General features: G+C 38.7%; 1 long non-coding RNA gene across 2 annotated transcripts in view; it reads left to right on the top strand.

Moving 5' to 3' along the window:
• LOC149127265 (uncharacterized) overlaps positions 1-12,950 on the top strand; it is a 97,651-nt gene that overhangs the window by 18,883 nt on the left and 65,818 nt on the right. The window contains exon 3 of one of the 2 annotated variants that reach the window (XR_016231425.1): positions 3,793-3,912. The exons of the other annotated variant lie outside the window; for it this stretch is intronic. This is a non-coding gene — a long non-coding RNA (uncharacterized LOC149127265). Of the gene's footprint in view, positions 1-3,792; positions 3,913-12,950 lie in introns of those variants that run through there. 2 annotated transcript variants of the gene reach the window in all.

The following is a 12,950-nucleotide window of genomic DNA, read 5'->3' as shown; positions in this document are numbered from 1 at the left end:
GACCCACTGTTCATTCAGAAGCATGTTGTTCAGTTCCATGTGTTTGCATATGTTCTAGATATTCCTGAGTTGCTGATTTCCAGCTTCATCACATTGTAGTCAGAGAAGATGCATGGTATGATTTTGATTTCTTTGAATTTTCTGAGACTTGTTTTATGGCCTAGCACGTGGTCAATACTAGAGAAGGTTCCATGGATTGGTGAGAAGAATGTGTATTCTGCAACTGTAGGATGAAAAGTTCTGTAGATATCTGTTAGGTCCATTTGGTCTATAGTATCGAATAACTCTGCTGTTTCCTTGCTGATTTTTTCTGGTCGATCTGTCCATTGCTGAAAATGGGGTATTGTAATCCCTCATTACTATTGTATTTGAGGCTATGTCTCCCTTTAGATCCCTTAACATTTTTAATAGCCAAGTGCCTTGTAATTAGGTGCATATATGTTTATAATAGTTACATTTTCCTGTTGAATTGATCCATTCATCATTACATAGTGCCCTTCTTTGTCTCTTTTAACAGTTTTTGTGTTAAAGTCTATGTTCTTTTTTGGTTTCTGTTAGCATGGAATATATTTTCCTATCCTTTCACTTTTAGTCTCCATGCATCTTTTTTTTTTTTTTTTAACAGGTAGAGTGGACAGTGAGAGAGAGAGAGACAGAGAGAAAGGTCTTCCTTTGCTGATCGTTCACCCTCCAATGGCCACTGTGGCCAGTGTACTGCGGCCGGCACACCATGCTGATCTGAAGGCAGGAGCCATGTGCTTATACTGGTCTCCCATGGGGTGCAGGGCCCAAGCACTTGGGCCATCCTCCACCGCACTCCTGGGCCACAACAGAGAGCTGGCCTGGAAGAGGGGCAACCGGGACAGAATCTGGTGCCCCAACCGGGACTAGAACCCAGTGTGCTGGCGCTGCCAGGTGGAGGATTAGCCTATTGAGCTGCAGCGCCGGCCTCCATGCATCTTTGTTGGTGAGATGTGTTTCTTGTAGCAAAGAGATGGGTTTTGTTTTTTAAACCATTCAGCCAGTCTGTGTCTTTTGACTGGAGTTTTGAGGTCATTTACATTCAAGGTGACTATTGACAAGTAATGATATTGCCCTGACATTTTTCCAAAAATATTCCTTTTTTTCCTTTGGATTTCCTTTGTACTTTTCCTGGGAGATTTCCTTCCTTTGCCTTCTTCCATAGTGATGGTCATGTTTCTGTGTTTCTGTTTTCAGCACATCCTTAAGCATCTTCTGCAGGGCTGGATGGATGGTGACTAATTTTTTCAGTTTCTGTTTGTCATGGAAGGTCTTCATTTCACATCCATTCATAATTGAGAGCTTTGCGGGGTATAATATTCAGGGTTGAGTTTTTTTTTCTCTTAGGACTTGGAATATATCTTGCCATTCTCTCCTAGCCTGTAGAGTTTCTGATGAGAAGTCTGCTGTGAGTCTAATTGGAGATCCTCTGAAAGTAATTTCTCTCGTGCACATTTTAGAATCTCTTTTTTATGTTTTATTGTTGTGAGTTTGATTACAATGTGTCATCATGCAGATCTTTCTGGTCATGTCTATTAGAGATTCTATGTGCTTAATGTACTTGGATGTCCCTTTCTTTCTCCAAATTGGGGAGATTTTCTGTTATTATTTCACTAAAAAGGCCTTCTAATCCTTCCCTCTTTCCATGCCTTCAGGAATTTCTAGAACTCATATGTTGGGTTGTTTGATAGTATTCTCTAGATTACCAAAAATGTTTTTTAGTTTTATAATTTCTTCTTGTGTTTGGTCTGTCTATATAATTTCCTGTCCTTTGTCTTCTAAGTTGGATATTCTTTCTTCTGCTTCACTGATTCTATTGTTAAGGCTCTCCAATGTATTTTTTTTGTTCTATAGAATTATTCATTTCCAAATTTCATTATGATTTCTCTTTAAGATCTCAATTTTGTGGGAGAAATTTTCTTTCATGTATGGATTTCATTAGTTCATTCACTGTTTCTGATTACTTCTAAGTGATCCTATGATCAAATTTTTGAATTCAATTTCTTTTATTAAAGATTTATTTATTTATTTGAATGTCAGAGTTACACAGAGAAAGGAGAGGCAGAGAAAGAGAGGTCTTGATCTGCTGTTTCACTTGAATCTGGAAGCCAAGAGCTTATTCCTGGTCTCCCAGATGGATGCAGGGCCCAAAGGCCTTGGGCCATCTTCTATTGCTTTCCCAGGCCATAACTGAAAGCTGGATCAGAAGTGGAGCAGCTGGGATTCGAACCAGTGTCCATATGTAATGCCGGCATTGCAGGTGGTGACTTTACTCTCTATGCCATAGCGCTGACCCCTGAGTTCCATTTCTGGCATTTCTTCCATTTCATCATCTTCACAATCTAGTATTGAAGGGCTGTATTCTTTTGGGGGTGTCATGTTGTCCTTATTCTTGTTTCTTGAATTGGTACATTTGTTATTCAGCGTTTGTGGAGACATTATTTGGTTTCTTTGTTTTTTCACTGTGGCAGCTTTTATCTTTGGCCTATATCTGTGTTGATTAGTGGAGTGTCTGTGTTCAGGGAATACCTAGAGGCATGTTGTGTATGTGGCCAGAGAGCTCTGTTCAGTGCTCCAGGGTGAAGGGCGTGTCTGAGGGGACACATCCAGTTTTAGTGTGGTAAATCAAAATTTTTTTTTTTTTAATCGGAGGGGATGTTTCTTCTTGTCTGTTGGCATAGACTCAGCTGAGACTGCCTGGGCATTAGCCCTAGTGAGTATATTATTTGTCTGCTCTGCCACAAGGACCACACAGAGGATCTGTGTAGTCTTCAGTGTGAGCTCAGATTCCCCAGCAGTGTCCCTCTCTAGGTAACCAGGGAGCCATGATTGTGTGAAGCCTCCCACAATGACTGCCAAATTCCCAGCCACACCCTGAGTCCTCCCACACAGCCTCAGTGTTTTCACAGTCCTGGCCTCAAGCCTCCCACAGTCACAAGCACCCAGCCTGCTGTCTATTCTCCCCACCAGACTCAGGAGTCTGCTCTTGGCTCATTGTTGGGTGTGGACACGACCTGGTGCAGCTGTTACGTATGTCAAAAATGGCGCTTGTCTCTGTCAGCTTGTTACAGGATGCAGTTGCGGGGTGATTGGGGAGAGAGAAAACATGCCTCTCTCCTTTGTTTTTTTTCTCCTCTAGTTTGGCAGGTACACTATCCCCCACAGAGCTGCAAGCTGGATTCCCTCTAGGTTTTTTTGCCAGTGGCTTGCATTGCTGGAGTCCATTCTCACCTCACTCTCCAGCACTGCTGTGGAGGCTCCAGGCTGCTTGGGTCCCAAGTTGTGTGTGTTCTTGCCCTCCACCGTAGGCCCATTGTGTTCCTCCTATTTGTGTAGCGTTTCCTCTGCTGTTCCTCCCTAACTCTTCCCTGAGCAGGCACTCTTTCCACTTTTTTAAAACTATCTTTTCCTTTTTTAAAAAAAACTTTTAAAAAGTTTTATTTTATTGTGATTAAAATTAAAATTTATCACATATATTTTCAATTTTCATGTTAATGTGATATTAATACAAAAAGAACAGATCCTTTGTGTTTCATAGGTAAAATTCTTTTTTTTAAAAAAAGGTTTATTTATTTATTTGAAAAGCAGAATTGCAGAGAGGCAGAAGTAGAGAGAGAAAGAGAGAAGTCTTTCATCCACTGGTTCACTCCCCAAATGGTTGCAATGGCTGGAGCTAGGCCAATCCAAAGCCAGCAGCCTGGAGTTTCTCCCAGATCTCCCATGCTGGTGCAGGGGCCCAAGTACTTAGGCCATCTTCTATTGCTTTCCCAGGCCATAGCAGAGAGCTGGATTGGAAGTGGAGCAGCCAGGATTGAACCATTGTCCATATGGAATGCCAGTACTACAGACAGCTGCTTTACCTGATATGCCACAGCACCAGCCCCTCATAGGTAAAATTCTAAGAGTCCCATCCTTCTTCCCTCTCACAACTTTCTCTTTCTATTCCTTCCTCCCTCCCTCTCTCCCTCCTCTCCCAATTTTCTCTTTCTATTCCTCCTTCCTTCCTTCCTTCCTTCCTTCCTTCCTTCCTTCCTTCCTTCCTTCCTTCCATCCTTCCTTCCTTCCTTCCTTTCTTCCTTCCTTCCTCCCTCCCTCCATTCCTCCCTTCCTTCCTCTTTTTCTTTCTCTCTCCTCTTTCTTTCTCTCTCTTTCATTCTTTTTCTTCCTTCCTTCTTACTTTCCATTTTTTGTTTTGATATAACGTTTTTAAAATTTATATTATAGTCAAAGTTCAAAAAGTACAAACTAAAAAGAACATAGTTAGGCAGGAATGTATGCAGAGCTATAAACAATAATCAAATGAAAAGATGTTAATTTCACTCATGTCAAAAATTTTAAAATAATTACAGATCATTAATCTATAGTTGTATATCATTCTTAACCATAGGATTGACAAAGATATACACCAAAATTTGGCAAAATTATATTTGCAACAACACTAATACACACAGACATTTCTTTGGTTTTTGTTTTCATTTTTTGATGTACTTTCTTTTTCAACATTAGCTCCCACATGTAAAGAAGAGCATGAGGTATTCGTCTTTCTGTGTTCAGATTATTTCACTTAACATGCTGTCTTCCAGTTGTATCCATTTTGATGCAAATGGTAGAATTTTGTTATTTTTTATAATGAATAATATTTCAGTATATATTTATATATATTTATCCCATTTCTTTATCCATACATCTGGTGATGGACACCTTGGTTCATTCATATTTTGGCTATTCTGAACAGTGCTGCTCTAAACATGGTGATGAAGGTATCTCTTTTATATAACATGTATATGTCTTTCATAGTGGGATTTCTGGATGATATGGCAAGTCTATTTCTAGTTTTTTAAGAAATCTCCATATTGTTTTCCACGGTGGCTGTACTAACATTTCCACCAACAGTGCATAAGAATTTCCCATTCTTCATATTCTTGCCAGCATTTGTTACTATCTGGATTTTAGCCATACTAGCATGGGTGAAGTGATATTACATTTTTGTTTTGATTTGCATTTTCCCTGATGACTAGTGATATTGAGCATTTTTCTATATTTCTTGGTTATTGCATTTCTTTTTAGAACTATTTTTTCATTTTTTAAAACATTGTGTTTTTGATTACAGTATTACTGTAATCAATACACAATTATTCTTAAGTGCTGAAATTAACTGAAAAGTGATCGCTGTTAAATATAAGAGTGGGAATAAGAGAGGGAAGAGATGTGCAATTCAGGACATGCTCAAGCTGACTTACCTCAAACGGTAGAGTTAGAAACATACCAGGGGATTCCAATTCAATCCCATCAAGGTGGCATGTACCAATGCCATCTCACTAGTCCCAGTGATCAATTTCTGTTCACAATTGATCATAATGATAGGACTAAGAGCCAAAGGGATCACATAAACAAGAATAGTGTCTGCAAATACTAGCTGATAGAATAAAAAAGGGAGAGAATGATCCAACATGGGAAGTGAGATACACAGCAGACCCATAGAATGGCAGATGTCCTAAACAGCACTCTGGCCTTAGATCAGCCCTTGAGGCATTCAGATCTGACTGAAGAGCCTATGAGAGTATTTCAGGCATGGAAAGCCAAGACACTCTGAAAAAAAAAAATGAAAGATCTCAGTGAGTGAGATCCCAGTGGAAAGAACGGGTCATCAAAGAAGGAGGTACCTTTCTCTGAAGGGAGAAGAGAACTTCCACTTTGACCATGGCCTTGTCTAAACATGATCAGAGTCAGTGAACTCCGGGGGGCTTCCATAGCCTTGGCAGCTCATGACAAGAGCCTAGGGTGATTACTGATGCCATAAACAAGAGTGTCAATTGTTAAGTCAACAACAGGAGTCACTGTGCACTTACTCCTCATGTAGGATCTTTGCCCTTAGTGTGCTGTACATTGAGATTTAATGCTATTACTAGTACTCAAACAGTATTTTTCACTTTATGTTTCTGTGTGGGAACAAACTGTTGAAATCTTTACTTAATGTATGCTAAACTGATCTTCTGCATATAAAGAGAATCGAAAATGAAAAAAAAATTGTGCTTTTGAGTTGCGGATACATTCTGGATATTAATCTTTTGTTGTTTAAATAGATTGCAAATGTTTTACCCACTCTTTAAGCTGTCTCTTTACTGTATTGTTTTCTTTTATGTGCAGAAGTCTCTGAGTTTCATATAGTCCCATTTGTATAGTTTTGTTTTGTTGCTTGTGCTTTGGCCGGGAGGTTCTTATCCAAAAAGTCATCGTCTACATCAATATCTTGAAGTCTTTTCCTTATATTTTCTTCTAGTAATTTCATAGTCTCAGATCTAAAATTTAGCTGTTTTAATCATCTTGAGTTGATTTTTTATATGGTGAGCAATAGGTATCTAATTCATCTATCTATCTATTTTTATAACTTATTTATTTCTTTGAAAGTCAGAGTTACACAGAGAGAGAAGGAGAGGTAGAGAGAGAGAGTGAGAGCAAGAGCGAGCACGAGAGAGAGGTCTTCTATCCACTGATGTACTCCCAATTGACCGCAATGGCTGGAGCTGCCGGAGCAGCACCTACCTGCTATGCACAGTGCCAGCCCCAGATATCTAATTTAATTCTTCTACATACATACATCCAACTTTGGCAATAGCATTTATTGAAGAGATTTTTTTTTCTGCAGTATGTGGTCTGGGCACTTTTTGTCAAAAAATCAATTGGTTGTCTGTACATGGGTTAATTTCTGGGCTCTCTATTCTGTTCCATTAATCTATGTGTCAGTTTTTGTTAGTACCATGCTGTTTTAATTACTATCACTTTGTAGGATGCTTTGAAGTCAACTATCATGATCCCTGCAGCTGGCTTCCACCCCCACCCCGCTCCGGCTCACTTTGGATAATCTGGGTCTTTTGTGATTTCATATGAATTTTGAGACTGTTTTTCTTAATTCTGCAAAGAATATCATTGGGAATTTGATAGATATTTCATTGAATCTATAGATTATTTTAGGTAGCCTAAAGTTATTTTTTTTGTAGTGTGAATGTAAAGTTTTTTTTATTAGTGTTTTGGCATTTTTTCCTTGATAATTTTACTTAAGGAATACAAACTTCATGCATTTCATATATACAAGTTTATGGACATAGTGATTGATCCCACCCAACTCTCCTTTCCACCTGCACTCCCACTCTTCTTTCTTCTCCATCTTCTACTCCCATTTTATTTTCTATTTCTATTAACTTTATACACGTAAGAGTAACCCTACACTAAATAAAGAGTTGAACAAATAGTATGAAAAAAATGTCCTCAACAGTCAAGACAAGGGCTGTTCAAAGTCCTTGCATTTCAAATTGTCAGTTTCATTTCTATAGATTACTTTTTATGTACTCTATTAGTTACCATAGATCAGGGAGAATATATGGTATTTGTCTTCTTGGGACTGGCTTATTTTACCAAGTGTAATGTTTTCCAGTTGAATCCATTTTGTGGCAAATGACAGGATTTCAATATTTTTACAGCTCTGTAGTATTCCATGGTGTACATATACCATAATTTCTTTATATACTCGTCAGTTGACAGACATCTGGGTAGATCTGTATCTTAGCTATTGTGAATTGAACTGCAATAAATGTGGTTGTACAGATAACTCTTTCATATTATGAATTTGTTTCTTTTGGGTTAATTCCCAGGAGAGAGATGGCTGAATCATATGGTAGGTTTATATTCAGATTTCTGAGGTATCTCAATTCTGTCTTCCACAGTGGCTATACCAGTTTACATTCCCACAAACAGTGGATTAGGGTACATTTTCCCCCACATCTTCACCAGCATTTATTGTTTGTTGATTTCTGTATGAGAGCCATTTTTACTGGGGCAAAGTGAATCCTCATTGCCGTTTTGATTTGCATTTCTTTGATGGGCTAGTGATCCTGGGCATTTTTTCATGTCTGTTGGCCATTTGGACTTTATCTCTTGAAAAATACCTGTTCAAGTCCTTTGCCTATTTCTTTTTTTTTTTAACTTTTATTTAATGAATATAAATTTCCAAAGTACGATTTATGGATTACAATGGCTTCCCCCACATACCGTCCCTCCCACCCACTACCCTCCCCTTTCCCACTCCCTCTCCCCTTCCATTCACATCAAGATTCATTTTCGATTATCTTAATATACAGAAGATCAGCTTAGTATACATTAAGTAAGGATTTCAACAGTTTGCTCCCACACAGAAACATAAAGTGAAAAATAATAGATGATTTTTTTTAAATGATGATGAAATCAGATCAGACCTATTGTCATGTTTAATCCCAGTGAGAGTCAAGTTGGGAGTTGATAATTTCTTTTTTTTTTCTTTACAGAGGATCAGTTTAGTATGCATTAAGTAAAGATTTCAACAGTTTGCACCCCCATAGAAACACAAAGTGAAATATACTGTTTGAGTACTCGTTATAGCATTAAGCCTCAATGTACAGCACATTAAGGACAGAGATCCTGCATGAGGAGTAAGTGCACAGTGACTCCTGTTGTTGACTTTACAAATTGACACTCCTGTCTATGGCATCAGTAATCTCCCTATGCTCCAGTCATGAGTTTCCAAAGCTATGGAAGCCCTCTGAGTTCTCCGATTCTTATCTTGTTTAGACAAGGTCATAATCAAAGTGGAGGTTCTCTCCTCCCTTCAGAGAAAGGTACCTCCTTCTTTGAAGACCTGTTCTTTCCACTGGGATCTCACTCGCAGAGATCTTTTGCCAGAGTGTCTTGGCTTTCCATGCCTGAAATACTCTCATGGGCTTTTCAGCCAGATCCGAATGCCTTTAGGGCTGATTCTGAGGCCAGAGTGCTATTTAGGACATCTGCCATTCTATGAGTCTGCTGAGTATCTCACTTCCCATGTTGGATCACTCTCCCCTTTATTTATTCCATCGGTTAGTGTTAGCAGGTACTAGACTTGTTTATGTGCTCCCTTTGACTCTTAGTCCTTTCATTATGATCAATTGTGAACTGAAATTGATCACTTGGAATAGTGAGATGGCATTGGTACATGCCACCTTGATGGGATTGAATTGGAATCCCCTGGTATGTTTCTAACTCTACCATTTGGGGCAAGTCAGCTTGAGCATGTCTCAAATTATACATCTCTTCCCTCTCTTATTCCCACTCTTATGTTTAACAGGGATCACATTTCAGTTAATTTTTAACACTTAAGAATAACTGTGTATTAATTACAGAATTAAACCAGTCATATTAAGTAGAACAGACAAAGAAACTACTAAGAGGGATAATGTATTAAGTTGTTCATTAACAGTCAGGGCTATGCTGATCAAGTCACTGTTTCCCATAGTGTCCATTTCACTTCAGGAGGTTTCTTTTTTGGTGCTCAGTCAGTTGTCACCGATCAGGGAGAACATATGGTATTTGTCCCTTTGGGACTGGCTTATTTCACTCAGCATGATGTGTTCCAGATTCCTCCATTTTGTTGCAAATGACTGGATTTCGTTGTTTCTTACTGCAGTATAGTATTCTAAAGAGTACATATCCCATAATTTCTTTATCCAGTCTACCGTTGATGGGCATTTAGGTCGGTTCCAGGACTTAGCTATTGTGAATTGAGCTGCAATAAACATTAGGGTGCAGACCGCTTTTTTGTTTGCCAATTTAAATTCCTTTGGGTAAATTCCGAGGAGTGGGATGGCTGGGTCGAACGGTAGGGTTATCTTCAGGTTTCTGAGGAATCTCCAGACTGACTTCCATAGTGGCTTGACCAGTTTGCATTCCCACCAACAGTGGGTTAGTGTCCCTTTTTCCCCACATCCTCTCCAGCATCTGTTGTTGGTAGATTTCTGAATGTGAGCCATTCTAACCGGGGTGAGGTGAAACCTCATTGTGGTTTTGATTTGCATTTCCCTGATTGCTAATGACCTTGAACATTTTTTCATGTGCCTGTTGGCCATTTGGATTTCCTCTTTTGAAAAATGTCTATTGAGGTCCTTGGCCCATCTCTTAATTGGGTTGTTGGTTTTGTTTTTGTGGAGTTTCTTGATCTCTTTGTAGATTCTGGTTATTAACCCTTTATCTGTTGCATAGTTTGCAAATATTTTTTCCCATTCTGTCGGTTGTCTCTTCACTCTCCTGACTGTTTCTTTTGCAGTACAGAAACTTCTCAATTTGATGCAATCCCAATAGTTAATTTTGGCTTTGACTGCCTGTGCCTCCCGGGTCTTTTCCAGAAACTCTTTGCCTGTGCCAATATCTTGAAGGGTTTCTCCAATGTTCTCTAGTAACTTGATGGTGTCAGGTCATAGATTTAGGTCTTTAATCCATGTTGAGTGGATTTTTGTGTAAGGTGTAAGGTAGGGGTCTTGCTTCATGCTTCTGCACGTGGAAATCCAGTTTTCCCAGCACCATTTATTGAATAGACTGTCCTTGCTCCAGGAATTGGTTTTAGATCCTTGATCAAATATAAGTTGGCTGTAGATGTTTGGGTTGATTTCTGGTGTTTCAATTCTGTTCCATTGGTCTATCCATCTATTTCTGTACCAGTACCATGCTGTTTTGATTACAACTGCCCTGTAGTATGTCCTGAAATCTGGTATTGTGATGCCTCCAGCTTTGTTTTTGTTGTACAAGATTGCTTTAGCTATTCGAGGTCTCTTGTGCCTCCATATAAATTTCAGCATCAATTTTTCCAGATCTGCGAAGAAGGTCTTCGGTATCTTGATTGGTATTGCATTGAATTTATAAATTGTTTTTGGGAGAATGGACATTTTGATGATATTGATTCTTCCAATCCATGAGCATGGAAGATTTTTCCATTTCTTGGTATCCTCTTCTATTTCTTTCTTTAAGGTTTTGTAATTTTCATCATAGAGATCTTTAACGTCCTTGGTTAAGTTTATTCCAAGGTATTTGATTGTTTTTGTAGCTATTGTGAATGGGACTGATCTTAGAAGTTCTTCCTCAGCCATGGCATTGTCTGTGTATACAAAGGCTGTTGATTTTTGTGCATTGATTTTATACCCTGCTACTTTGCCAAACTCTTCTATGAGTTCCAATAGTCTCTTAGTAGAGTTCTTTGGGTCCCCTAAATACAGAATCATGTCATCTGCAAAGAGGGATAGTTTGAGTTCTTCCTTCCCAATTTGTATCCCTTTAATTTCTTTTTCTTGCCTAATAGCTCTGGCTAGAACCTCCAGAACTATATTGAATAGCAGTGGTGAGAGTGGACATCCCTGTCTGGTACCAGATCTCAGTGGAAATGCTTCCAACTTTTCCCCATTCAATAGGATGTTGGCTGTGGGTTTTTCATAGATTGCTTTGATTGTATTGAGGAATGTTCCTTCCCAACCCAGTTCTGATGTGTTGTTGCATTCTATTGGCGAGAATTTTATTGAGGATTTTTGCATCTATGTTCATCAGGGATATTGGTCTGTAATTCTCTTTCAGTGCTGCATCTTTTTCCGGCTTAGGAATTAAGGTGATGCTGGCTTCATAGAAAGAATTTGGGAGGATTCCCTCTTCTTCGATTGTTCTGAATAGTTTGAGAAGAATTGGAGTTAGTTCTTCTTTAAATGTCTGGTAGAATTCAGCAGTGAATCCATCTGGTCCTGGGCTTTTCTTTGTTGGGAGGGCCTTTATTACTGTTTCAATTTCTGTCTCAGTTATGGGTCTGTTTAGGTTTTCGATGTCTTCCTGGTTCAATTTAGGTAGGTTGCATGTGTCCAGGAATCTATCCATTTCTGATAGGTTTCCCTGTTTGCTGGCATACAAGTCCTTGTGGTAATTTCTGATGATTATTTTTATTTTTGTGGTGTCTGTTGTTACATTTCCTTTTTCATCTCTGATTTTATTGATTTGGGTCTTTTCTCTTCTTTTTTTAGTTAGTTGGGCCAATGGGGTGTCAATTTTGTTTATTTTTTCAAAAAACCAGCTCCTCGTTTGGCTGATTTTTTGTAATGTTTTTCTTGATTCAATCCTGTTGATTTCTTCTCTGATTTTAATTATTTCTCTTCTCCTACTAGATTTGGGTCTGCTTTGCTGTAGGTTTTCTAGATCCTTGAGATGCGTTGAAAGCTCATCTATTTGGTGCCTTTCCAATTTCTTGATGTAGGCACCTATTGATATAAACTTTCCTCTTAACACTGCTTTTGCTGCGTCCCATAAGTTTTGGTATGTTGTGCTGTTATCCTCATTTACTTCCAGAAAGTTTTTGATTTCTCTTTTGATTTCTTCTATGACCCATTGTTCATTCAGGAGCATGTTGTTCAATCTCCATGTGTTTGCGTATGCTCTAGGGATTCCTGAGTTGCTAATTTCCAACTTCATTCCTTTATGGTCTGAGAAGCTGCATGGTATGATTCTAATTCTTTTGAATTTGCTGAGACTTGCTTTATGGCCTAGTATGTGGTCAATCCTAGAGAAGGTTCCATGTACTGCTGAGAAGAATGTAAAATCTTTAGCTGTAGGATTGAAAGTTCTGTATATATCTGTTAGATCCATTTGGGCAATAGTGTCGTTTAAATCTACTGTATCCTTGTTGATCTTCTGTCCTATTGATCTGTCTATTTCTGAGAGTGGAGTATTGAAGTCCCCCAGTACTATTGTATTGGGGTCTAAGTCTCCCTTTAAGTCCGTTAACAAATCTTTTAGATAAACCGGTGCCCTGTAGTTAGGTGCATATACATTGATAATTGTTATATCTTCCTGTTGAATTGATCCCTTAATCATTATGTAGTGTCCCTCTTTGTCTCTCTTAACGGTTTTTGTGGTAAAGTTTATGGTGTCTGATATTAAGATGGCTACGCCTGCTCTTTTTTCATTTCTGTTGGCATGGTATATCTTTTTCCAGCCTTTCACTTTCAGTCTGTATGGATCTTTGTTGGAAAGATGTGTTTCTTGTAAGCAGCAAATAGATGGGTTTTGTTCCTTAACCCAATCAGCCAATTGGTGTCTTTTAACTGGACAGTTCAGGC

This window comes from Oryctolagus cuniculus, chromosome 3, assembly GCF_051225735.1.
Source record: "Oryctolagus cuniculus isolate XC-2025 breed Fujian yellow rabbit chromosome 3, ASM5122573v1, whole genome shotgun sequence".
Lineage (NCBI taxonomy): Eukaryota > Metazoa > Chordata > Mammalia > Lagomorpha > Leporidae > Oryctolagus > Oryctolagus cuniculus.
The sequence above is the reverse complement of the archived record's forward strand: the minus strand, read 5'-3'. Positions and strand labels throughout refer to the sequence as shown.